Source organism: Felis catus, chromosome D3 (genome assembly GCF_018350175.1).
Source record: "Felis catus isolate Fca126 chromosome D3, F.catus_Fca126_mat1.0, whole genome shotgun sequence".
NCBI lineage: Eukaryota > Metazoa > Chordata > Mammalia > Carnivora > Felidae > Felis > Felis catus.
The window spans coordinates 49,818,624-49,841,940 of record NC_058379.1 but is presented as its reverse complement, the minus strand read 5'-3'; the positions used below and the strand labels follow the sequence as shown (position 1 = coordinate 49,841,940).

General features: G+C 40.1%; 2 long non-coding RNA genes across 8 annotated transcripts in view; one reads left to right on the top strand and one right to left on the bottom strand.

Moving 5' to 3' along the window:
* The window catches only part of LOC111557315, a 211,242-nt gene extending 201,653 nt beyond the window's left edge, over nucleotides 1-9,589 (top strand). Inside the window, exons 6-11 of one of the 6 annotated variants that reach the window (XR_006588183.1) lie at nucleotides 1,386-1,436; nucleotides 1,852-1,911; nucleotides 3,569-3,676; nucleotides 3,983-4,170; nucleotides 8,062-8,287; nucleotides 9,353-9,589. This is a non-coding gene — a long non-coding RNA (uncharacterized LOC111557315). Of the gene's footprint in view, nucleotides 1-1,385; nucleotides 1,603-1,848; nucleotides 1,912-3,296; nucleotides 3,478-3,568; nucleotides 4,171-8,061; nucleotides 8,288-9,352 lie in introns of all 6 variants that reach the window. The other 5 variants (XR_006588176.1, XR_006588179.1, XR_006588178.1 and 2 more) reach the window with 5 other exon arrangements.
* The window catches only part of LOC109493380, a 64,151-nt gene that overhangs the window by 16,270 nt on the left and 24,564 nt on the right, over nucleotides 1-23,317 (bottom strand). The window contains exons 3-6 of one of the 2 annotated variants that reach the window (XR_002737314.2): nucleotides 18,926-19,022; nucleotides 9,465-9,770; nucleotides 4,390-4,889; nucleotides 1,828-1,922 (exon numbers count right to left, since the gene is read on the bottom strand). This is a non-coding gene — a long non-coding RNA (uncharacterized LOC109493380). The remainder of the gene's footprint in view (nucleotides 1-1,827; nucleotides 1,923-4,389; nucleotides 4,890-9,464; nucleotides 9,771-18,925; nucleotides 19,023-23,317) is intronic. The other variant, XR_006588184.1, reaches the window with a different exon arrangement.

The window sequence follows — 23,317 nt, the reverse complement described above, 5'->3', positions numbered from 1 at the left end:
ACAAGAAGGAGAAGGAGGGGGAGGGGAAGGAACTAATTTTTGAAATTGGCTACCAATGGGAGAAGAAGAAGAAAACTAATTTTTGAAATTGGACGCCAATGGTAGAGATACTCTCCCTTTCCTAGTTCACAAACTTTGTGTCAGGAATGGCTTTAGTGGCTTTACCTCATTGAATGCTCTCACTTTAAGCTTATGAAGGTGGCATTATTATGATCACTTCCATAAAACACAGAGTTTAAATAATTTGTCCCAGGCTTCAGAGCAAAACCAGGACTCAAATCCAGGCACTTCAGCTCCGGAGTCTACATTTTCAATGTCTATGCTGAGCTCCCTTTTGCTTATGTCTTCTTCATTCCCAATGCCACCTAGTTTCCACAGATTAGAATGCTGCCATAATGCTTTGCATCGTCAGCATTCCCAGGGAAATACAAAAACCACCTTTGTTAACCAGAGTGAACATGACTAACATTGACAAATACAATCTGCGTTCAACTTGCCGGAATCAATTTATGTAAATTAGACATTACCACAATGTCTTTAGAAGGAACTCATTCATTAACTTAACAAGTACTCATCGAATGTCCACTACATGGCAGGCATTAAGCTAGATATATAGGGGTGTGCAGTGTGGGAAAGGCCATTTGATAGCCTCATCTGACTCTTTGATGCCATCTCAGAAAAATACGGCTTCCATCAAAATATTCCAAATTATCACGTTTTAAATTCATCCTAGACATAAACTTTAGAGTACCAAATTCCAGGTCTCAGGAGATGGCCTACTTCTGAGAGGAAGCAGCAAAACAAATAAATAAAAATAAAAATATTATATATTGTGTAAAAATACTGCATATTCACTCTTAAAAATTTTTTTAATTGATCAAATTACAGGGGAGGGGTTAAAAATGTTAAATTTATGCCTTTCTGATATTTCTACCTTAGCAATAGCACTTTTGGAAGATTTGGGGGTGGGGCATTTGAAAAGAAAACAGTGATTTGATATAAATCAATCAGCAAACAAGTCTAGAAACATGACAAGAGTTTTGGTCAAAGGTTTTATGCCCCTTGCTTTCAATGACCTCTGAAAGCATAGTATCAGACAATTGGTTGGAGAAAGAGTGAAGGTTGCAGCTCTATTATATAGTAATTTCATGTCAAAAAGGAATTAATTGTCTAGTCCCTTTGTGCTCTTGATAGTTGTGGTCAATGAATTGATCTGACACTGAAAATTAATGCCTGCCATATATTTTGTGTGAAATGATGATACTATGCTCACCAAGTTGTCAAGGCAGGCTGTTACCTTCACTGAGAAATCTATCTGAAGATTAGCTTTTACAATAAACTGAAAAGTCTGTCCGTTGTATCAATCAACTATACTTTCTATTCAGCAATGAAGTTCTGCGTACTCAGCCAGAAGATCAAAGTCGTCGTGAGCCCAGGTAAAGCCTAACTGAAGGTTTACATGTGACACCTGGGGGACAGCCAAAATAGAACAACAGGGGGAATGAATGGACCATGCTATCTCTGCCATCAGTCAAACAGAAGAATCCTTTTAGGAATTTAGGAGGTGCACAATTCAAATTTTGCTCAAGGAACTAACATATGGTAGGTGTACACATTAAAAGTTGAATCTCAGAAGGACTCAAGGTTTTGTTTTGTTTTAATAAGAGGGAGCTTTTCTGCAAAATGTAAAACACCATTCTTGAACAATGTTAGAGATCAATGAGGTAATATATGTAAAATGACATTGATTGTTCCGGGGCGCGGGGGGGGGGGGGGGGACCCAACAAACTCATCTAAAGGCTAAGTACTCTGTATGTCAATTTTTACCTGATCTTCTTGTTAATGAAGCAGATTAGCGCCATTAAGCAAAGTCGACGTTAGACGGCAAGTCCTTTATCTGAGAGATGCAAGGTGAGTTTTGGCTAGAATAGAGAAAGAATCTAAGACTCAATGTCATAAAGCAGAAAAGCATTCCATTGAATAGTCTGAAATATATTAACTATCCTTTGTTTTCACTTTATTTTGTTTTTGTGGAAAAAGCACACAGTCAGCTAAAATACACCCTCTTAGATAATGATAAGTATAACTACTATGTAATACACACTTGATAATCAGCATCTATATAAAATTCAAATCTTTAAATAGTAAGCTGTGTATTTGCATCTTCTTTAACTCATGTTTACTAAGGACATACTTTATATATACGTGTGTGTACACACACACACTCTTGGATAGCATAGTTTAAAAATGTACTTAAAATTTTTTAAAGACTTTGATTACTCTTTAAGAGGCATGATTTTCTCCTGTTTGCATTATTCATTTTAAAAATCTTTTATACAAGTTGCTGCTTCACTAATTACAGATTGGCAAGTGATCAAGAGAACTAATAAGGGAATGCAGATTTCCTTGAAAAATTCTGTTGTAATGTTAATAAAAGGGGCAAAGTTACAATGTCAGTTGAAGAACTGTTTTCTTTTCCAGACACTTGTTCTTAATGATGAGTTATACTTGAGGAAGACAAATACTGTTCTTTCCTAAAGAATTCATTTTTCCCCCATGATGGCATTTTGAAGTCTATGATTTGTCAAAACTCTCAGCAGGAAATACAATGGCTAAGCATGGCTTAACATGTCATTTATTCAAGTAACATGGTCTCAGTTCTGTGGGTGACAGAAATTCTCAGTCTCTGGTTTACCCTTGGCCACCATTTTAGTCAATGATTACAATGAAAGAATGAAGTTTGTACTTTCAGAAGTGATTTATTCCGGTAAACTTTAGAGTCACCTTGTTTTATCCTTAGGGGATAGAAATTCGATGTCATCCAGGAAGGACAAAATAGCAACCCCATTACCAATAACCACTACCCTAAGTACTTTTCCATGTATGGAAAGCAGGCTAGACTCTAAAGAGTTCCCTTTGCATATATGGTGAAAGTTCCATATACATATGAAAGAAATATACATGTTTCCAAATATTTCCAAAGACCCCAGCCCAAGTTGCAACCCTTGGTGTAAAGAAAATGGTAGCTTTACAGAAATCAGGAATTAGGCCAGGTATTTGCAAGTGTATGCTGCAAGGTATATGCATTGGCAGCTGGATGGAATTCATATGAATGGAAATAAAGTCACCGGAGTTGAATTCCTGCCACTTGGAGAAAAAGCCACCAGGGAGGAGCTTTCCCCAACAATGTACTATTTGACACCAGTCCTTTGTCTTGATTTTATGGGATGTGTACATCACTTCTTTTCATTTTGTCCTCCTAACTTTTCTCTCTTAAATCACACCATCCCTTTCAGAAGTCTACGTGACCTTCAGTGATGATTTCAAAGACTTCAGTTTGAAACGTTAGCAGTATACCACTTTTCTCATGTGTTATGTCGGGGTCTTCCTAAATATTAAAAACCTCAAGTCTTGTCAAAATATTCTTGGAAAATCTTTTGAATTGTTGGTGATGAACAGCACAAAACACTTGGTCTTGTATGTATAACCTGCAGATGTTTTCAAACTTTCTACGAGTCAGTGTTTCTCTGTGACCCTCATCTAATGATTTCATACTTTTTTCCCCCAGGATTTAAAGATTCCATCGTCTCCCACATGGCCTGAGGATCTTTGTAAATGGACAGAAAACCCTTAAAATCATTCACACAGTACTTTTCTTACGTCACACTAGTGCACGGTAACTGTGTAAAGCTTAATTACATTCATTGCTTGCAGTATTGAGTCACCTGAGTGGTATTTCAGAGGGAACTTCCTATACTACTGAAAATACTACTTTCTCTTCTGTCTCAATACTTGCCTTATGTATTTGTTATAGACATTGGAATGTGAAATAGTACATGCTTCTTGTTTAAATTTTGAACAGTATCTACATACAAAATAATACGGTTTTCTCAACTTTGATTTGTTAAATTATAGGGGAATTACCCCAGTTAAAACAGCAATTTGCTTTTTGTGGAATTAAAGGAAATCTCTCTGGGTCCAGGCATCATCTGCTGAATAAGCAAGTTAATACAGAGGAAAGAGCACAGAGGTTCGATTACCCGGATTCAATTAAATCCTGGCTCTGCCTTTTCCTAGCCAGACAACCTGAAGCTAAATTTATTACCCTGTCCTGAGGCTTGACTTCCACGTTTTAATAATGATAATAATATCAAATCCATAGAATTATTGGTAAGTTGAATGAGATACTGTATTAAAAAGATCAGTTATATGGAAAAGTAGCATACAAACACTGTTCTTCTTTCTGAGGTTTTTAAAAATGTGCAGTTTGGAAAACAAGCAATGTAATGAGTTTGAATAATTATATCCCAAATGTTTCTTCCTATAAGTTGTTCGTATGGCCTTATCACAGAGCAATTTAGAAAGAGCCACTAAGGAATAGAGACGTACCTTCTTGTACATGTGTTTCCTTCTCAAGGCCCAGGTAAAACTATATTTGGGTTTTATTTTCTAGGTTTCCAAGAAGGGACTTGGGTAGAGGTTATAGGGTGCAGGTTTTTTTTTTTTATACATGTACAATCACCACCCCTGGTGTTAAATCTCCATTCTCTTCCACGTGGCTATGACACCTGAAGCTGTTTTCACTGAAGCCACCGTTGGCTGACTCATGGCTTAACCCGGAAACCTGGCTCCAGGCCACCTTGGAGCACTGGATAAGTTGGTCATGTCTTTCCTTCACAGGCTCATCCTGACTTGCCTCTTAATTACTAGTATTTCCTTGCAGAGTCAGACTTCAGTCTTCTTTTCTCATTGCAGACATAAACACTTGGTGAGATCATCATCCCCCAAGCTTTCACTGGCACTTACACAACTATAACTTCCAAATCCTTGTCTCCAGAACACTGTCGTATATTTCATTTATGTCCTGTATTTCACTGGCCAGTAGACACCTACAAATCAAACATAATGCTAAAATCAAAACATCATAGTCTCCCCCCCCCCCCCCCCACCAAAAAGAGAGAGAGAGAGAGAAAGCAAGCAAAGAAACTTGCCCTCTGTCCTGTAATTTCTGTTTCACCCAATCGGGTAAGGCAGAAAACTTAGGGAAATCTTTGACTCCCTTATGTGCCTTTACTCTGTATTACCATCAGCCAGCACACCATGTATCACCCTTTGGGAAATGTGTCTTTAACCCATCCATTCCTTCCACCAGCAGTGTTCACGTTCTACTGTAGGTCCTCATCAGGCTCTTACCTGTTACATCTAACACCGTACCGAGCCCTTCTTCCTTCCATTGCTTTCCACACAGCCACCTAACCGGTCTATCTAAAGCAAAATCCAACTATGTCATTCCTTTCCTGCTTAAAAATGAAACACTAAATAAAAACTTTGTGACTCCTGCTTACCTGAGGAGTAAAGGCTATCTTTGCTTTCAGGTTATTCTCAGCATATCTGTCCAGATTCATGCCGCTTGGGTTTGACATATTTTCTTGCTGGTGTATGGCTTATGCTGTCTTTGCACCCACCCTTCAAGACTTTGCTCGAATGAATCTCTTTCTAACTCTCTAGCTAGACTGCTTTACTCCGTGCTCTCTTAGCACTTTGAACGTGCCCCAGTAATGGTGATAATAACCATATTTTCTTAAGCAAAAATGGGAACATGTAATCCTACAACTGTGATTGTTAGTAGAACATGACAGAATATTTCCCAATATGTCCCAAGACATCTAGTGAGAATGATCACTGAAAAGATGACATTCTAGTGAAGAATGATCACTGTAAAGATGACATGTTTTATAATCAAATAAAGAGAAATGTAGTATTATTTTTCCCCCATTTCTGCCTCCTCCCCTAGACTGTAATCACCTCTGTAATCACAGTGACTAAGACTTATTTGGGTATAATTTTTCCAGAGTTGATCACAGTGAGCACATCACAGATTATCAATAAAAGTTTGTTAAGAAATGATTGATGAGTACCTAAGTGAAAAAAATGAATGCATTGTCTCAGTTGCTTATGAAAGTATGCTAATTTCATGGCTTATGAAAGTCCTAAGTCTTTATGTGCCCTGTATCATTTGACTTGGGAACAAAATTCATTTCATAAACTGTACCAGTGGCCAGGGTCCATCAAACTTGCAACAATTTCTCCTTTCTCCTCAATCCTAGCTGATGGCTTTGCTTTTTATTCCCTTTGTAAAATGGAGAAGAAAATGTCCCTACTCTTCCATCAACATATCTACCAACCCACTTACCTTTGTGTGAGTAGCTCCACCCTTCTTCCTGTTGAAATGAACTTGGCACACACTATTTAGTCCTTACACTGGGACCTGAGTACCATCCGCTCTTGACTACTTGAGGACAACACTCCTGCAGGCATCCTCTCTCTCTCCTGTGTCATAAATTACTCTTTCTACTAATTTCCTTTACCATATAAACATGCCAAAATACCTTATTACAAAAAAAAAAAACCCACTACTTTCTCCATGTGCCTCTGAGGTAATACTCCATTTTAAATTCAGCATAACTCAGAGAATCTCTCATACTCATGGCCTCTACTTCTCTGCTTTTCGTCTTACTCTATTGACATCATTTAAAAAAGGTGACCTGTTTTTAAAACATTTTCTCTACTTGGACTCTAGGCTACCATTCTCTCTTGAATCTCTTTCTTTCCTTCCCAAGATTCTTTACTGGTTCCACCTTATCTTCCAGATCCCAAATATTTGAATGTCTGAGGGCTCAAGCCTTCCTTTTTTTTTTTTTTTAATAAAGTCTATTTATTTATTTTGAGATCGAGAGAGAGAGAGAGAGAGAGAGAGAGAGAGAGAGAGAGAGAGAGAGAGAATATCCCAAGCAGGATCCAGGCTGTCAGTGTGGAGCCCAACACAGGGCTCAAACTTTCTAACTGCGAGATCATGACCTGAACCTCAAATAAGAGTTGGAAGCTTAACCGACTGAGCCACCCAGGTCCCACTTTTTTTTTGTTCACACCCCACATCCAGTAAGATGACTTCTCACCTTCCTCTCTGCTACTTTCCTAGTCCAAGCCAAGTGGACTTTTACAGTCCAAACCACGTTTACAGCAGTGCAGTGGCCTCCCAACTTGTCCCACTTCTTCCATCTTTGGCCTCCTTTGGTCTTTTCTCAGCCTAAAAACCAGAGTGATGCTTTAAAATATAAAGACATCAGGGGCACCTGAGTGACCCAGTCAGTTGAGTGTCCAACTTCAGCTCAGGTCATGATCTCACAGTTAGTGAGTTCAAGCCCCGCATCGGGCTTGTTGCTGTCAATAGAGCCCATCTCAGATCTTCTGTCTCTCTCTCTCTTTGCCCCTCCCCTACTTGCATGCTCTCTCTCTCTCTCTTTCTCTCAAAAATAAAGAAACATTTCAAAATAAAATAAAATATAGAGAGATCATGTCATTCCTGTTTCAAAACCCTTAATGCCTCCTCATCTTACTCAGAGCAAGTCCCCAAATTCTTACCACAATGCCAAGACCTTCCAAGATCTTACTTCTCTACGCCTCTCATACTGTGATCACTGCTACTTCCCTCCCCTTATTCCCTCAGCTCTGACCACACTGGCCTCCATCCTGTGTCTGGAACATGCGAAGTATGCTGTGGTACCTTATTTCCTTGCCCCAAAGCTTTCCCCTCATATCCAAATTGCTTTTCCCTTCACGTTCAGCATGTCTCTGTTCAAGTATCAATTTATCAGACAAGTCATCTACCACGAGTTCATGGAAGGAACACCCTTGATCACTCTCTACCTCCTTATCTTCCTAATACTTATCACTTTGGAAATATTAAGTATTTAAGTACAATTTATAGCATTAGACTATGAGCCCCAGGGAGGACTAGGACCTGCTTTTATTTGTGGATAGTTTTTTTGGACCTAGATAAATACCTGGTATCTACTAAAAACAATAAACATTAATGTACACACAGAACTATGTCAGTGAGATTAAACATTTTTTTTTAAAGAAAGAAATTCATCACAATTTCTGGCAAAACTACTCCAAATGACTGACAGTGGTCTGTTCAATAATCTGCAGAGGGCAGCACATGGCATTTCACCTAACATTTTGTTCAGAAATAAACAATAGTAATTTAATTTTTATCAGAGGCTGTGGCTCCACAAGGACAACTAAACACTTGAAAAAGAAGAGGATTAACATCAGTGAGACTGGAAAACCAAGAGGAACTTAATGATTAAATCAATATCACTGTTTGATCTTGGCCTCCGATCAGCACATACCTGCCAGTTGACCCCATGGCAATCACGAGGACAGCATTTACTTTTGCCCTCACACCCATAAAGCATAGTCGTCGTCACACACAGACTGAGAGGTGGGTAGTTTATAGCCGAGAATCAGTTCTTTTTTTTTTTTTTTAATTTGCTAATGTTTATTTATTTTTGAGAGAGAGAGTGCAAGGGAGAGTCAGATAGAAAGGGGGACAGAGGATCCTAAGCAAGCTCTGTGATGTCAATAGTGAGCTCTATGTGGGGTTTGAACTCACCGGCAGCTCATGACCTGAGCTGAAGTCAGACGCTTAACTGACTGAGCCGTCCAGGCGCCCCAAGGATTGGTTCTTACTGCAATTAGAGTGGAAGGAAGCTGACAGATTTAACTGGATCAGTGGTTTTCAACCATTTTCTCCCACAGAAAGATACCTGCCAGGTAACAACATTTACCGGAGCCACATTCTCCCAACACTCACTTGACTTTGCTGCATTGGTGCCAGTCACTACCAGCATGCTCCTTCCCCAGAACCATTTCTCCCTTCCATTTATACACTCACAACATGTGGTTGGGAACAGTTTCTAGATGAGAACTGTCAATTTTCAGAGAAGAAATATGAGGCCCAGAGAGAATAAGTGACTCACCCAGGGTTACAATTAGAGAGGTCAGAGGTCAGAGACTAGGAGATCTCTGGGATCTCAATCTAGGGATTGAGAAAGGTATCTCACTGGCCTGGTGATTATTTCTGTCATATTGGCAGACTCAATACACAAAGGGGCAATGACCAGACCCTATGTAAACTCTGACCTACAACCAGCCCAGGAGGCCAACCTACTATCTATAATTGGGGGCCAAACATAACCATGTGATGATTGAATCAAAATGGGCCAGACACGGGGCACTTGGGTGGCTCAGTCAGTCGGATGTCCGACTTCGGCTCAGGTCATGATTTCGCAGTTCATGAGTTCAAGCCCCACATCAGGCTCTGTGCTGACAGCTCAGATCCTGGAGCCTGCTTCAGATTCTGTCTCCCTCTCTCTCTCTGCCCCTCCGCTGCTTGTGCTCTGTCTCTCTCTCTTTCTCAAGGATAAATATACATTTCAAATTGTTTTTAAAAAAAAATGGGCTGGACATGATTAACAACTAATTTCTGCCCTTTCTTGCAACTTAGAACCAACAAGAGAAATTCAAATATGCACCCCTAACTAATCCCAGAAGATGCCTCACTCCTATGTAGCCCACCTGCAGTGTTCCCATCCCGACAGCCTCTAATCAGTGTGTACCTGAGGCCATTCCTTCTTCCACTGGAAAGCTCTGCCCCCTCTCTTCGAGCTGCTGCCAAACACGAGTGATGGTGGCCGACCCCCTTTGCAAGGGAAAGTTCTGAATAAAGAACCTCTTCTTGTTCTCATTTGAGTGCGCTTCACTTATTTCCATAGTTCTCATGAGCATTGAGATACGGCATGCAATGCCCATTGCTGTGGCCCCGTCCTTTGACCAGGCGCCACTAGAAAAGACACAAAGGCCCCTTGTGCCGAGCTGCTCCCAGCTTGTCGAGTCTGCACTGACATGGCAAGTCAACAATGGGTCTGTAAATTATAAAAAAATAAATTATTAGATAAAAGGAAAAAAAAAACCCCAATGGGTCTGGACTCTGCTGTCTTTGCACTGAATTTCTCAGCTGTTCATCCACAGTCTGGTACCCTGGTTTTGTTATTGGCTCTCACTTGTTTGGCATCCTTGGTGAAATAAAGCTTTAGCTTTAAACTTAAAAGGAACATAAAAACCAATTATAACAAACCTTTTGTGTAATAAAATCTATGAGACTTGGACAAGACTGAGAAATTAAAAGTATGCTTTTATTTAATGTCACGTTTATAAAATATTACTATGTTAAAAATGGTGATCAAATATTTTTAATAAAAACAGACTATGATAAATAATATTAAATAGCATCTTGAGGGATGTAGGTATGTGCAGAAGGTAAGAACTAACATCTTCCTTAATCCTAGCTTTATTGAAATATAAATAACATATAATATTCTATAAGTTTAAGGTGTACATGGTGATGATTTGACATATGCATATATTGCAAATGGTTATTACAATAAGACTTGTTAACACATTCACCACCACATAGTTACCATTTGTACGTGTGTGTAGTGAGAACTTTTAAGATTGACTGTCTCAGCAAGTTTCAAGTATAGAACAGAGTGTTGTTATCTATAGTCACTATGTAGGACATTACATCCCCAGAACTTACTCATCTAATATCTGGAAGTTTGTACCTTTTGACCAACTTCAATCATTCTCTCCCCCTCCCCCTGCAACCTGCAACCACCAATCTACTCTGTTTGGACAAGTTCAGCTCTTTAAGATTCCACATGTAAGTGAGATCTTACAGTATTTGTCTTTCTGTGTTTGACTTATTTCATTTAGCATAATATCCTCAAGTTTTATCCATGTTGTTGCAAATGGCAAGATTTCCTTCTTTTTTATGGCCGAACGAAATTCCATTATATATATAATGCCACATTTTCTTTACTCATTCACCTATCAATTAACACTTTGCTTGCATGTTTTGGCTGTTACAAGTGAAGACTAGGGGCGCCTGGGTGGCTCAGTAGGTTAAGTGTCCGACTCTTGGTTTCAGCTCAGGTCATGATCTCACAGTTTGTGGTTTTGAGCCTCTATGCTGGCAGCATGAAGCCTGCTTGGGATTCATTCATTCTCTCTCTCTCTCTCTCTCTCTCTCTCTCTGCCCCTCCCCTGCTCATGCTGTCTCTGTCTCTCCTGTCGAAGTAAATAAACTTTAAGTAAAACAAAATAAAATGAAAAGACTAACATGTCTTGAATTCCTACCGGATCCTGGGAAATGCGGCAGTGCTCTATCACACATTGTTAATTGGCTTTGTCTTTCCATTTCCGTAATTCCACAGTGTGTGAGGCGTTTATTATTTTCAAGAAGCTTTACATTATGATTACTAGTACTCTTAGGGTTTTAATACTCTCTGCCAGAGCTGCTGGCAGAGGAATTTGATTCACTTGGCACATTTATTCCAGGCTGGTTCCGGCACTTTTTGGTTCTGCGCTGGTGTCTTGCAAGATACTTGCGTATGGTACGCATTTGGAGATACTTGCTTTTCTACCTGGGAAAGAAACGGAAGTGGGGAGACAACTACAAAACAGCCAGCTGATACTGGTATTTTTATTTGATCTCACATTAAGGCCATGAGGTAGATCTTCTCATCTGTGTTTTAAAGATGAGACGGGCGCCTGGGTGTCTCAGTCGGTTACACACCCGACTGTTGGTTTCGGCTCTCAGGTCATTATCTCACAGTGTGTGCGATCGACCCCCACCTGGGGCTCTTTGCTGACAGCACGGAGCCTGCTTGAGATGATCTCTCTCCCTCTTTCTCTGCCTCTCCCCTGACTCCTCTTTCTCTCTTTCAAAATAAGTAAATAAAAACTTTAAAAAAAAAAAAAGATGAGAAAAAGGAAGATTGGAAAGGTTCAGTAACTTGACCAAATCACACAGCTGGCAAGTGGTGGCTTCCAGATGCAAAAGTCTGCTCTGTCTAGCCCCACAGGCTACATCCTTTCCACTCTGCCACACTGTCCATCAAAGTATAAATATGCAGTTTGAAATCTGCAACACAATTTGATAAAATGATGCTAACACAGAAAATGTTTACAGAATACAGTTTCTTGAGGAAACTTGTGTTGAAGTGGAAGAATCCTAGGATCTTTGCTGCTAGAGCACTTATTCCAATCCATGGCTGCAAAAGTAGGAATTCAGCACACCCTGCTTCCTTAGTTAATGAAGTATGTGCTGCCCTCTACTGGCATCGAGAAAACACTACAGCGCATGCTTTGTGTTGGCTCTGCATGGTTTCTAAAAACCTAGATTATAAAGTTTTTGTTTTTCTGCCCAATATTAGAGATATTCAGTGGGCCTGGGTTCTTTCTATTGCATTTTCTCCCACAATGAACTTATGAACTTCAGTTCCCTTCTTTGCTGATCTCACATGGCCATGCCATTCCTGTTAATGTGTTTAAGCTTTAGCAGAGGTGGCTAGAAAGCTAGAGCTATCTCTGCATATACATAGGTCCAGGAGATTAAAAACTGGCATATATGCTGGGGTTAAGGATGTATTAGTCCCTGTTATTTATTCTTAATATTTCCCTAAATTACAGGTGACCAATATGTAAACTTTTGAATACAGTATTCTTTCCTGTGCTATAAAACAGACTATTGATTCTCAATAGGGCAACTTTAATATTCAGCCATTCATTTAATCACTCATTCATTAAGCAAAAACTCACTAAAGACTATTTTGTGCCACCATGCTAGTGGTGGGTAGGGATAAGTGAGAAGGAGCTATCTTGGATTCAGTGGTGTAGATGGACATGTGAACAAATAATTGCAGTGCAGTTTAAATAATACTATGATATTTACAAAGTGCTAGGTGATCTCAGAACGAATGAATAATTTTTGCATGAGCGTGACGAGGAGGTTGTACAGAAGAGGGTATGCTCACGTTATAAGATGAGGAAGAGTTTACACGGCTGGAAAAAAAAAAAGGAAGCTCTTTCCATTTGAGGAATTCTCATGTGCCATGATGTGAAGGTAGAGAAATATGGAAGGTGAAATCAGAGCACCCAGTTCTGAATGTCGATCATGACGAGTACTCAGGGTGTGGCTGAAGTCTGGAACATAACGGAGGACAGAGCTACAAAGGGGCTGACTTAGCAGGAGGGCTCTGCCCAGGCACTGCATATATTACATACACAGAGGGAAGGAGGGTGGGAAGCTATGGAGGGGTGCTATTTTAAATTCATAACACTTGTGCTAGTTCTATCTCGTTCAATATAAAGTGAAAAATCTGACTACACTAAGGGGAGATTGGTCAACATAAATACCAATTTTGCTCTAGAAAACCCATGCCCTATGTGATATTTTCTGAAATCTTACTGATGTCCAAATTAAATAGATTACTGAATTCCACTTAACACTGTATTATGTCACCATATAGTTATAAAATGAAAGTGGATTTGAGAGCAAGATATTTGCAAGTGTCTCTTGGATAAGATAAATAATCCACCATTACCTCCCTTTCAGAAAACGTAAAGCTCTCCATTGTATTTTGTTGGTTTGAAACAAGTTTCTGGCTACACTTTATCTACTTTATACCAGTTTGATTGTTAGTTTGTATAGCATTAATTTCTGCCCTAATCTTTATTAATTCTTGTCTTCTGCTGGTTTGGGGTTTTATTTGCTGTTCTTTTTCCAGCTCTTTAAGGCATAAGGTTAGGTTGTGTATCTGAGATCTTTCTTCCTTCTTTAGGAAGGCCTGGATTGCTATATACTTTCCCCTGATGACCGCCTTTGCTGCATCCCAGAGGTTTTGAGGTTTTGGGTTCTGGTGTTACCGTTCTCATTGGCTTCCATGAACTTTTTAATTTCATCTATAACTTCTTGGTTATCCCATTCATTCTTTAGTAGGATGTTCTTTAGTCTCCCAAGTATTTGTTACCTTTACAAATTTTTTCTTGCGGTTGATTTTGAGTTTCATAGTGTTGTGTTCCGAAAATACGCACAGTATGATCTCGATCATCTTGTACTTGTTGAGGGCTGATTTATTTCCAAGTATGTGGTCTATTCTGGAGAACATTCCGTGTGCACTGGGGAAGAATGTATATTCCACTGCTTTAGGATGAAATGTTCTGAATATATCTGTTAAGTCCATCTGATCCAGCGTGTCATTCAAAGCCATTGTTTCCTTGTTGATTTTTTGATTAGATGGTCTGTCCATTGCTGTGAGTGGGGTGTTGATGTCCCCTACTATTATGGTACTACTATCAATGAGTTTCTTTACGTTTGTGATTAATTGATTTATATATTTGGGTGCTCTCACATTTGGCGCATAAATGTTTACAATCGTTAGGTCTTCTTGGTGGATAGACCCCTTGGTTATGATATAATGCCCTTCTGCATCTCTTGATACAGGCTTTATTTTAAAGTCTAGATTGTCTGATATAAGTATGGCTACTCCAGCTTTCTTTTATTGACCATTAGCGTGACAGATGGTTCTCCATCCCCTTATTTTCAATCGGAAGGTGTCTTTAGGTCTAAAGTGGGTCTCTTGTAAACAGCATATAGACGGATCTTGTTTTCTTATCCATTCTGTTACCCTGTGTCTTTTGATTGGAGCATTTAAGTCCATTGACGTTTAGAGTAAGTACTGAAAGATAAGAATTTATCACCATTATGTTGCTTGTAGAGTTGGAGTTTCTGGTGGTGTTCTCTGGTCCTTTCTAGTCTCTGTTGCTTTTGGTCTTTATTTGTTTATTTGTTTGTGTCATCTTTTCTCCCCTCAGAGAGTCCCCCTTAAAATTTCTTGCAGGGCTGGTTTAGTGGTCACGAACTCCTTTAATTTTTGTTTGTCTCGGAAACTTTTTCTCTCTCCTTCTGTTTTGAATGACATCCTTGCTGGATAAAGAATTCTTGGCTGCATATTTTTCTGATTCAGCACATTGAATACATCCTGCCACTCCTTTCTGGACTGCAGTTTCTGTGGATAGGTCTGCTGGAAACCTGAGCTGTCTTCCCTTGTAGGTTAAGGACTTTTTTTCCCTTGCTGCTTTCATGATTCTCTCCTTGCCTGAGTATTTTGTGAATTTGACTATGAAATGCCTTGTTGATGGTTGGTTTTTATTAAATCTAATGGGAGTCCTCTGTGCTTCCTGGATTTTGATGTCTGTGTCTTTCCCCAGGTTAGGACAATTTTCTGCTATGATTTGCTCACATAACCCTTCTACCCCTATTTCTCTCTCTTCCTCTTCTGGGACCCCTATGATTCTGATGTTATTCCTTTTTAATGAGTCACTGACTTCTCTAATTCTTAAATTGTGCTCTTTTGCCTCATTTTCCCTCTTTTTTTCTGCTTCATTATTCTCCATAAGTTTGTCTTCTATATCACTGATTCTGTTCTGCCTCATCCATCCTTGCCACCGCAGCATCCGTTCGAGATTGCAACTCAGTTATAGCATTTTTTATTTCAGCCAAACTAGCTTTTACTTCTTTTATCTCCACAGAAAGGGATTCTAATCTATTTTTGACTACAGCTAGTATTCTTATTATCGTGATTCTAAATTCTGGTTCAGACATCTTGCTTGTATCTGTGTTGGTTAAGTCCCTGGTTATTGTTTCTTCCTGCTCTTTCTTTTGGGGTGAATTCTTTCGTTTAGTCACTTTGAAGGGAGAAAAGGAATTAATGAGGTAAAAAAATTAAAATAAAAAAATTAAAATTGAAAAATTAAAAACAACACACACACACACACACACACACACACACACACACAAATCAGATAAATGAAGCTAGATCCTAGGTGTGTTTTGGTCTGGGTTTTGAAAGGGGCTTGATAGATTAGAGAAAAAAGGGGAAAGAAAAAAAAAAGGAAATTGTTTGAAATTTTGAAAAAATGAATACACTGAAATAGAATAAAATGAAATGATGGAAGTAAAACAAAATTTGAAAAAAAATACAAAAAAGAAAAATATAGTAGAAGAAAATTAAAAATATTTTTAATAAAAATTGAAAATAAAAATAATTTTTTCTCTTTCTGTATTCAAGAAAAAGAAATGACAAAGAGATGAAAAAAAAGAAAATTAAATAGATGGACGAGTGAAAGGACTGAAATACGGTTGAAATTACTTCGTTTTCCCTTACAAGTCAAACTATGAAGCATTTTATAGTCTGTAAACTAAGCAGGTGGAGAAACTTGTGTTCCTGAAGAGCGAGGTTAGCCCAGTTGGGCGGGGCTTGGTGTAATGGCTCCATTCTCCACTAGATGGCGCTGCTTAGCTTATTGGGGTGGATTGTTGCGGTGCTTGTAGGTGCGTATGGGCATGCGCGAGGGCAGTGAAAATGGCGTCTAGTATAGGAATTCTGTTCTCCCGGATCAGCAATCACCCGCCCGTCCTTTGTCTTCGGCTTCCATCCACTCCCCGCTTTTACACGGTCTGTGACCAAGCCCCAGGCAGCACTTCCCTCCTGAGTTTTGTCTCAGATGAGGCTGTTTTTCCCGACCCCTTATTTCTGAGGGACTGAGGCTTTGACCTGATCTGCCTGTCGGGGGATGGTCTCACCGAGCAATGGCTGGGTGCCGGCCGCTCCCAGGAATGCTCGAGGCCATGCTGCTGCCGACGCCCAGAGACTGCAGCCGGGTGCCAGCCCGCCCCGGAAAAAGAAAAAGTTTGCAAGACAGTGTAGCAGCAGCGCCTCAGGGATTATGGAAAATCACGAAACGCATCTGGCCCCCGGCTTCGCCCTTAACGACCTTGTTCCAGCACCAGGGAATGTGGTTGTTCTCCCGGGTCCACTGGAGCCTTGCCTTTGGGGGACCTACATAGCCTCTACCAGGTGTCCTCCCAGCAGAGGAACCGCCTCTCCCCGTGTGACCTGAAGAACCCCGGACTCCACTCTGCTCCTGGGGATTCGCCCTTCTCACCAGAGCACCGCCAGGTATGGAGCTGCGGAGTTTCAGACCCTGCATTCCCCCTGTTTATAGTCTTAATGGAATTTAAACCCTCTCCTTTCTCCTTTCTCCCTTTTTAGGTCAGTCCCTGTGGCTATTTCCACTTTTCCATTTTCTTTCCAGCTGCTTTTGGGGGGGGGGGTACTTTTCCCATATTATCTCCCCCCCATCTCCATCCTCTCTCCACCTGCAAAAGCACCTCCCTGACCTCTGTGGCTTCTCTCTCCCCAAGTTCACCTCTCCACACTGCATACCTGGTGAATTCTGTGTTTCAGGTTGTGCAGATTGTTGTGTTAATCCTCAGATCAGTTTTCTAGGTGTGTAGCATGGTTTAGTGTTGGTCTGGCTGTATTTCATGGACGTGAGACACATAAAAAACTTCCCTGCTGTTCCGCCATCTTGGTTCCTCCCTATGCCAGTTTCATTTTAAAAAATAAATTTTACTTTTGTAGTATAAAAGTAATATTTGATATAAAAGATTCAAAAAAGAAGTTAAAAATATTCCTTTATACCTAATTCTTAAAGATTCTCATTTTCTTAAAAATTTTTTTAATGTTTATTTATTTTGAGAGAGAGAGAAACAGAGAGACAACTTGACTAGGGGAGGGGCAGAGTGACAGGAAAACACAGAATCCCAAACAGGCTTCAGGCTCTGAGCTGACAGCATAGAGCTCAATGTGGGGTTCAAGCCCACGAACCATGAGATCATGACCTGAGCTAAAGTTGGACGCTTAACCAACAGAGCCACCCAGGTGCCTCAAAGTTTATTTACTTATTTTGAGAGAGAGTGAGAGCACAAGTAGGGGAGGGGCAGAGAGGGAGAGGGAGAATCCCAAGCAGGTTCCGGGCTGTCAGCGCAGAAGCTGACACGGGGCTTGATCTGACGAACCATGAGATCAGGACCTGAGCCAAAATCATGAGTTAGACACTTAACCGAGTGTTACTCAGTGTCACTTAACTGAGCCACCCAGGCACTCCAAGATACTCATTTTTAAGTATGTATTTGTATAGCCCAGGGAGATAGCAAAACTTTGCTGCTCGTAGTTTTACACGCTACATGTTTTATGGTAAGACTTAAAATATCTCATTATTATGAACTCATGGTATGAACTCATGGTATGAACTCATGGTATGAACTCATGGTATCTGATTCCAGTAGCACGAATAATAGGTAAATTTGGTATCCAGACCAACTTCCCATGGCCATTGTAATTTACTGTAATGAACTAACAGTTAATACAAGCTTAAAATAATACTTCTCTTCACAGTCTGGTGTGGTTACTGCTTTATTTTCTTCACCATTAATTAATTTTCTATTTATAGGAAACCAGTAAAGTTGCTATAGAGAGTCTGCCATGTTATTATATTTAGCAAATGAGTTCTCTTAAATTAGTTTTACCTAAACTCTTATTAGAAAACTTTTCAATTAGGCAGCAATATCTTATTGGGTGCTAGGGTGTGAGAGGAAGTGATATGAAGGAAAGCCTCCTGTATTAACCAAAGGATTTACTGAACTTTTATTAGCAGTAGATTCCTGCTCAAACCCTTGTTTCTAAAATCTGTTCTCACTTTCTGCATCTCTAGTACTTTTGGTATTATTATATACAAGACATACTTATATTCTATGAATGTACTAGTTAAGAATGATAGCAATTCCAAACTCACTTTTGAATAATCACCATCTCTTCTCTTATATGCCTAAAACAAAACAAAAAACGTCTAGAAACATGCCAAAGAATGATGTGCCTTAATTCTTTTGCCTTTGTCTCCCTAATTATCTGTTAGCAATTCTAGATCCAATATGGTCCTGCTTTTTAAAGGCACCATCTCCAAGCTGCAGCTGATGTTGCTGAGCAGCTGTCTGGGGAAGCCAACCTAGTAGTCGAATGGCTCTACCATTTAGAAATTTGCTTACTGAAAGGCTAGTCTTTTAAATATCACCTTTCCCCAGATGGAGCGTGCCTCTTTCTAAAGCGGGCCTGAGTCAGTGGGAAAAGGCTCATAACTCATTTAAGGACAGACGCTAAGCTAGACATGCAAATGGGAAGTACTAGCAGGTGTCCCCTGCTCCCGGTGTTGGGTGGAGCTGTATTCATGTTTTTCCGTAAAGAACATTCTCCAACTGCATCATTTGGAATATGTGCCACTGCGGTTTTCTTTCCAGGAGCTGGGTAAGCATCAGTATTGTCTGAGATCAACCTACCTCTGAGTCGAGCCAAGTTGTGTTGTCTCTTCAGATGATTCCGAGGAGGCTTAGTGGTCTTCTGTATGGTTGCAGACCCTGGTGATTCTCGATTTTGCTGTGGACAAATATTAGACTGATCATTTGAAACGTGCTCTTGTCCTTGAAACTTGAGGAAGACAAAAGCCCTATGTTTGGGATTTCTTTCATTTGCTCCTCCAGATCCATTCTCCAACCGTGTCTACCCTGTTCTCTGCCCTAAGAGGCTGATTTCTGTGGATTGCTTCCATCAGTCTCCAGTCTGCCTTCAGCCTTTCCGCTGGATAGGGTGGGGGTGGGTCAGGCAGCCGACGGAGTACTGAAAGAAAGAGAAGCTCTGACTTTTACTCCCCCCTCCCTCCACTCCCAGCTTTCTGCTCGCCCTCCTCCTGTGGGCAGCAGGTCTTGACAGGTAGTCCTCTCCTGCGGCTAGAAGTGTCACCCACTTCTGGGCGCACTGTCTCCCCTTTTCCCTTCATGCCTCACAGTGGCAAAAGCTTCACCCAGTCTAGAGTTTCCCTGTCCCTTATGGGTTTGCCTCAACTTTGCTAAAACTTTGTAAATATCCTGTGGCTGACACACCCTCAAGCCCCAACCCCACCCGCGACCCCCCACACACAAATGGGTCATACCTATGTGGAATCCCTTCTCCCTGAGCACAGGTGGAATCTGTCATTTTTTCTAACAATAGAACATCGCAAAGGTGAGGGAATGTCACTCCTCAGTTAGGTTGTACTACCTAAGGCTCTTCTGGCCTTGAAAAAGCAGTCTTATTGTGAGCTGCCCATGGAGAGGGTTCCATGGCAGAGAACTGTGGGTGACCTCTGGAACCTGAGGGCAGCCTTTGGTCAGCATAAAAATGAAGACCTCAGTCCTACAACTATAAGGGGATGAATTCTGCCAACAACAGGAGGTCTCTTGGAAAAGAATCTTGCCCCAGTTCAAGCCTGTGATGAGACCATAGCCCCCACCAAAACCTGGATTGTAAACTGGTTAGACCTTGAGCAAGGACCAGCTGTGCCCAGACTATGCCCAGACTCCTGATCCACAGAATCTACGAGGTAATACATGTGTGCTGTTTTAAGCCTCCAAATTTATGGTAACCTGTTCTGCGACAGCAGAAAATGAATACAAGTCCCCTCAGAAGATGTTATTTTGAGGGTGACATCTGTTTCTTTCCAGGACACTGAATGATACAGGTAGAAGGAGTTGGCCATTATTTTCTATAAAGGACCCCAGATAATAAATATTTAAGCTTTGCAGACCGTAAATGATGGCCATTGTATATCTTCTTTCTTATATTCCCCCAACTATTTGAAAATGTAATAAGCATTCTTAGCTCATGGGATACACCAAAACAAGTAGTCTGCTAGATTTACCAGAGGCTGTATCTTGCTGAGTTCTGCGTCTGACAAACATGCGGTATCTGTAAAATATGTATGTACTATATTCATCATATTGCTGTATATTCATCAAAACCGACTTCCTCTACTTCCTGAGCACAAATCTTGGCCAGATAATATTTCCTCAGCCTATGAAGCATGTGTATAGTCATGTGTCTGAGTTCTGTCCAGTGGAATGAGGGTGAGAGTGATATAAAGCAATACCGGGTCTGAGCATACAGATGTCTCATGCAATTCTCCACGCTCACTGACCTTCCACCCTTGGCTGGAGTGAAAGGGCCCAAGGTCCTACTGGGTGGAAGTCCCACAAAGTACAAGTGCCCACATCTCCGCACGGGTGATTCCCTACGGAACACTTGTGTTTAACTAGTATACAAATGAGATGTAAACTTTTATTGGGGCTTTAGCCCTGAAATTTGGGAGCCCATTTCTTTGTGTATATCTTAAAGCTGAGGGTACCACAAAAGAGCTCATGTTATTTGTATTTTCAGAAGAGAATGTTCCAGAGATTTAGTTTCATCAGTAAAGAATACTTTTCCAATTTTATTTTGTGCAGGTATGGTCTGTGGGAATAAGCAAGGGTAGGAAAGACCCAACAGAATTAGATGATGGCTCAAAAATGCACATCAGATTAATGGAACAATCCACAACTGGAGACCCTCAGTTCTCTACCCTTCCTACTGCTTTATGCTTCCCCTGTTTCTGAGATAGAGCTCTCTTTTCTGGTATTCTCCCTCTCAGACAGACTTCCTGGATCTCTGGACACACACATCTGCTCCACCTCGGCAAGGCAAGAGGTAATCACAGTACCCTCCCTCTCTCAGTACCTACTTCTCATGTCATCACACACTGGCCACTCCAGCTTGCTCTTTACCATGGAACTCCAACCTTTATGTTTCAAACAACTATCCATGAATAGCTTCTATTGAATGGCATATAATCATCCCTATAAAATAGATATGAATCTTTTAAGTAATTTAAATCTCATTATTTTAGACCCTTTGAAAAGTAGTTCCTATTCAATGAAATAATTTCTCACACAGAAAAATTATTGTACTATGATCAAGTCAGCTGGAGTACAGTAGTGGGATTCTATCTTGGGCTTGTCTTTGCCATGCAATGCAAAATGTCTTGGTGGTCTGTGAGTTTCATCTGATGCTGTTGTCTCAGCTATTGACAACAACATCCTTAGGGGGTTTGGAATCAATAGGAATAGAATAAAAAGGACACATTGCTATTACATGTGGGTTATTGCAGCATACATCTATTTATAGTGAACTTCATCAATATGAATGATTGCCTTAAGCTACCACATTGTCTTTAGTATTCATCAATTTAAAGTCTTCAAAGAATTCAAATGCCAAGCATATTAAAGAAGCATGTCTGGAACCCAGACTATTCAAATATAAAAGAGTCAATAGAAGGAGACAAAAGTTTCCTAAATAATTAATTACTAAGATCATTGCTAAAGTAACTGATCCCTTTCTCTCTCCCTCTCAATACAAAGGATGGCATCTCTGCCACACAAAGGCAAGGGATCAAGCTGAGGCAGTGCTTGTCCAGTAACACTAGGTGGCAGCAGTGGGTTTTTAGCCAAAATGCTCCTTTTTCCAATGGGCAGAAGTTACCATGATTAAGAACTGGCTCATTAATTGATGAGCAACAATTTTGATTACAAATGAAGACATGAGTTTCCTTTTAGCACATTTTTAAACATATAAAGAAATATGTCCAAATATTATCAGAAGGTGAGAGAGCAAATTTGCCAGACAAGAGGGTACTAGGAATGATGTGATAATAGTGCATGAAAATTGAATATAACACACACAAAACTTCTTAAGAAATTTAAATAAATCTTTTGCAGAAAACAAACTATCCCTTTAGCAGAAGTAGTGGTTTCACAGAAGACTTGCATTGAAAACTAACAATTGCAACCAGCTAGACAGTTCTTAACAATTTATAATTTGAAAGGGACAGACTTGTCAACATATGATTGGTATTGGAAAGGTAACTTGAGCTTTCATTGATTTATTTTCTGTAATGCTACTCAGTATTTTTAAGAGTGGTGTAAATATCTTTTAACACAAGGGAAACCCATTAATCCTTCTGGAAAGAACTAAACTGTGTGTCAATTTCTGAATCAAGAAGTAATACAAGATTAACAATCTGACCTTAGTCTGGGATGTTGGGGCAAGAAATAAAGATAGGGTATGTTGTCAGATTCTCACAAGGTTTCACTCAGCATTTATCTGAATAATTGAAAGCAAGTTCAGAGTAATGTTACCAATAAAGGCAGGATGATGGAGTGTATGGAGGTCTGGACAGAGTCTAAATTTTAGTTCTAGCTCTGCCCCTAATTTACTTTGTGACCTTGAGTTAATAATGTAACAATCCTAGATGTCAAATATTCATTTTTAAATATGTAACGTGTGCATGTTGTTTAGGTGAATTCTACATTCTCATCTGGCTTTGTAATCAGCAGATTCCTTTTTTTTTTTTTTTTTTTAACCCAATGATCAGTTGGTATACATATTTGGCACATAATACAAAGAACTTTGTGTGTGTGTGTGTGTTTGTGTGCAAGTGCGTGCGTGTGTGTGCCCTAGAGGCTTGAACCTGGTTTAAAATTTTTTTCAACGTTTATTTATTTATTTTGAGAGAGAGATTGTGTGTGAGCAGGGGAGGGGCAGAGAGAGAGAGAGAGAGAGAGAGAGAGAGAATCCCAAGCAGGCTCCACACTGTCAGCACAGAGCCCGAATGGGACTTGAACTCATGAACCGTGAGATCGTGACCTGAGTCGAAACCAAGAGTCAGATGCATAACCAAATGAGCCACCCAGGCACCCCTGAACCTGGTTTTAAACTCCTAGTGAAAACAACATAGCCATAAGTGTGCTTCTTGTGCAGGACTACACTGTGTATTTATTAATTTACTTTACAAATAGCTCTTGAGAACATTGTTTGTGCAAGTC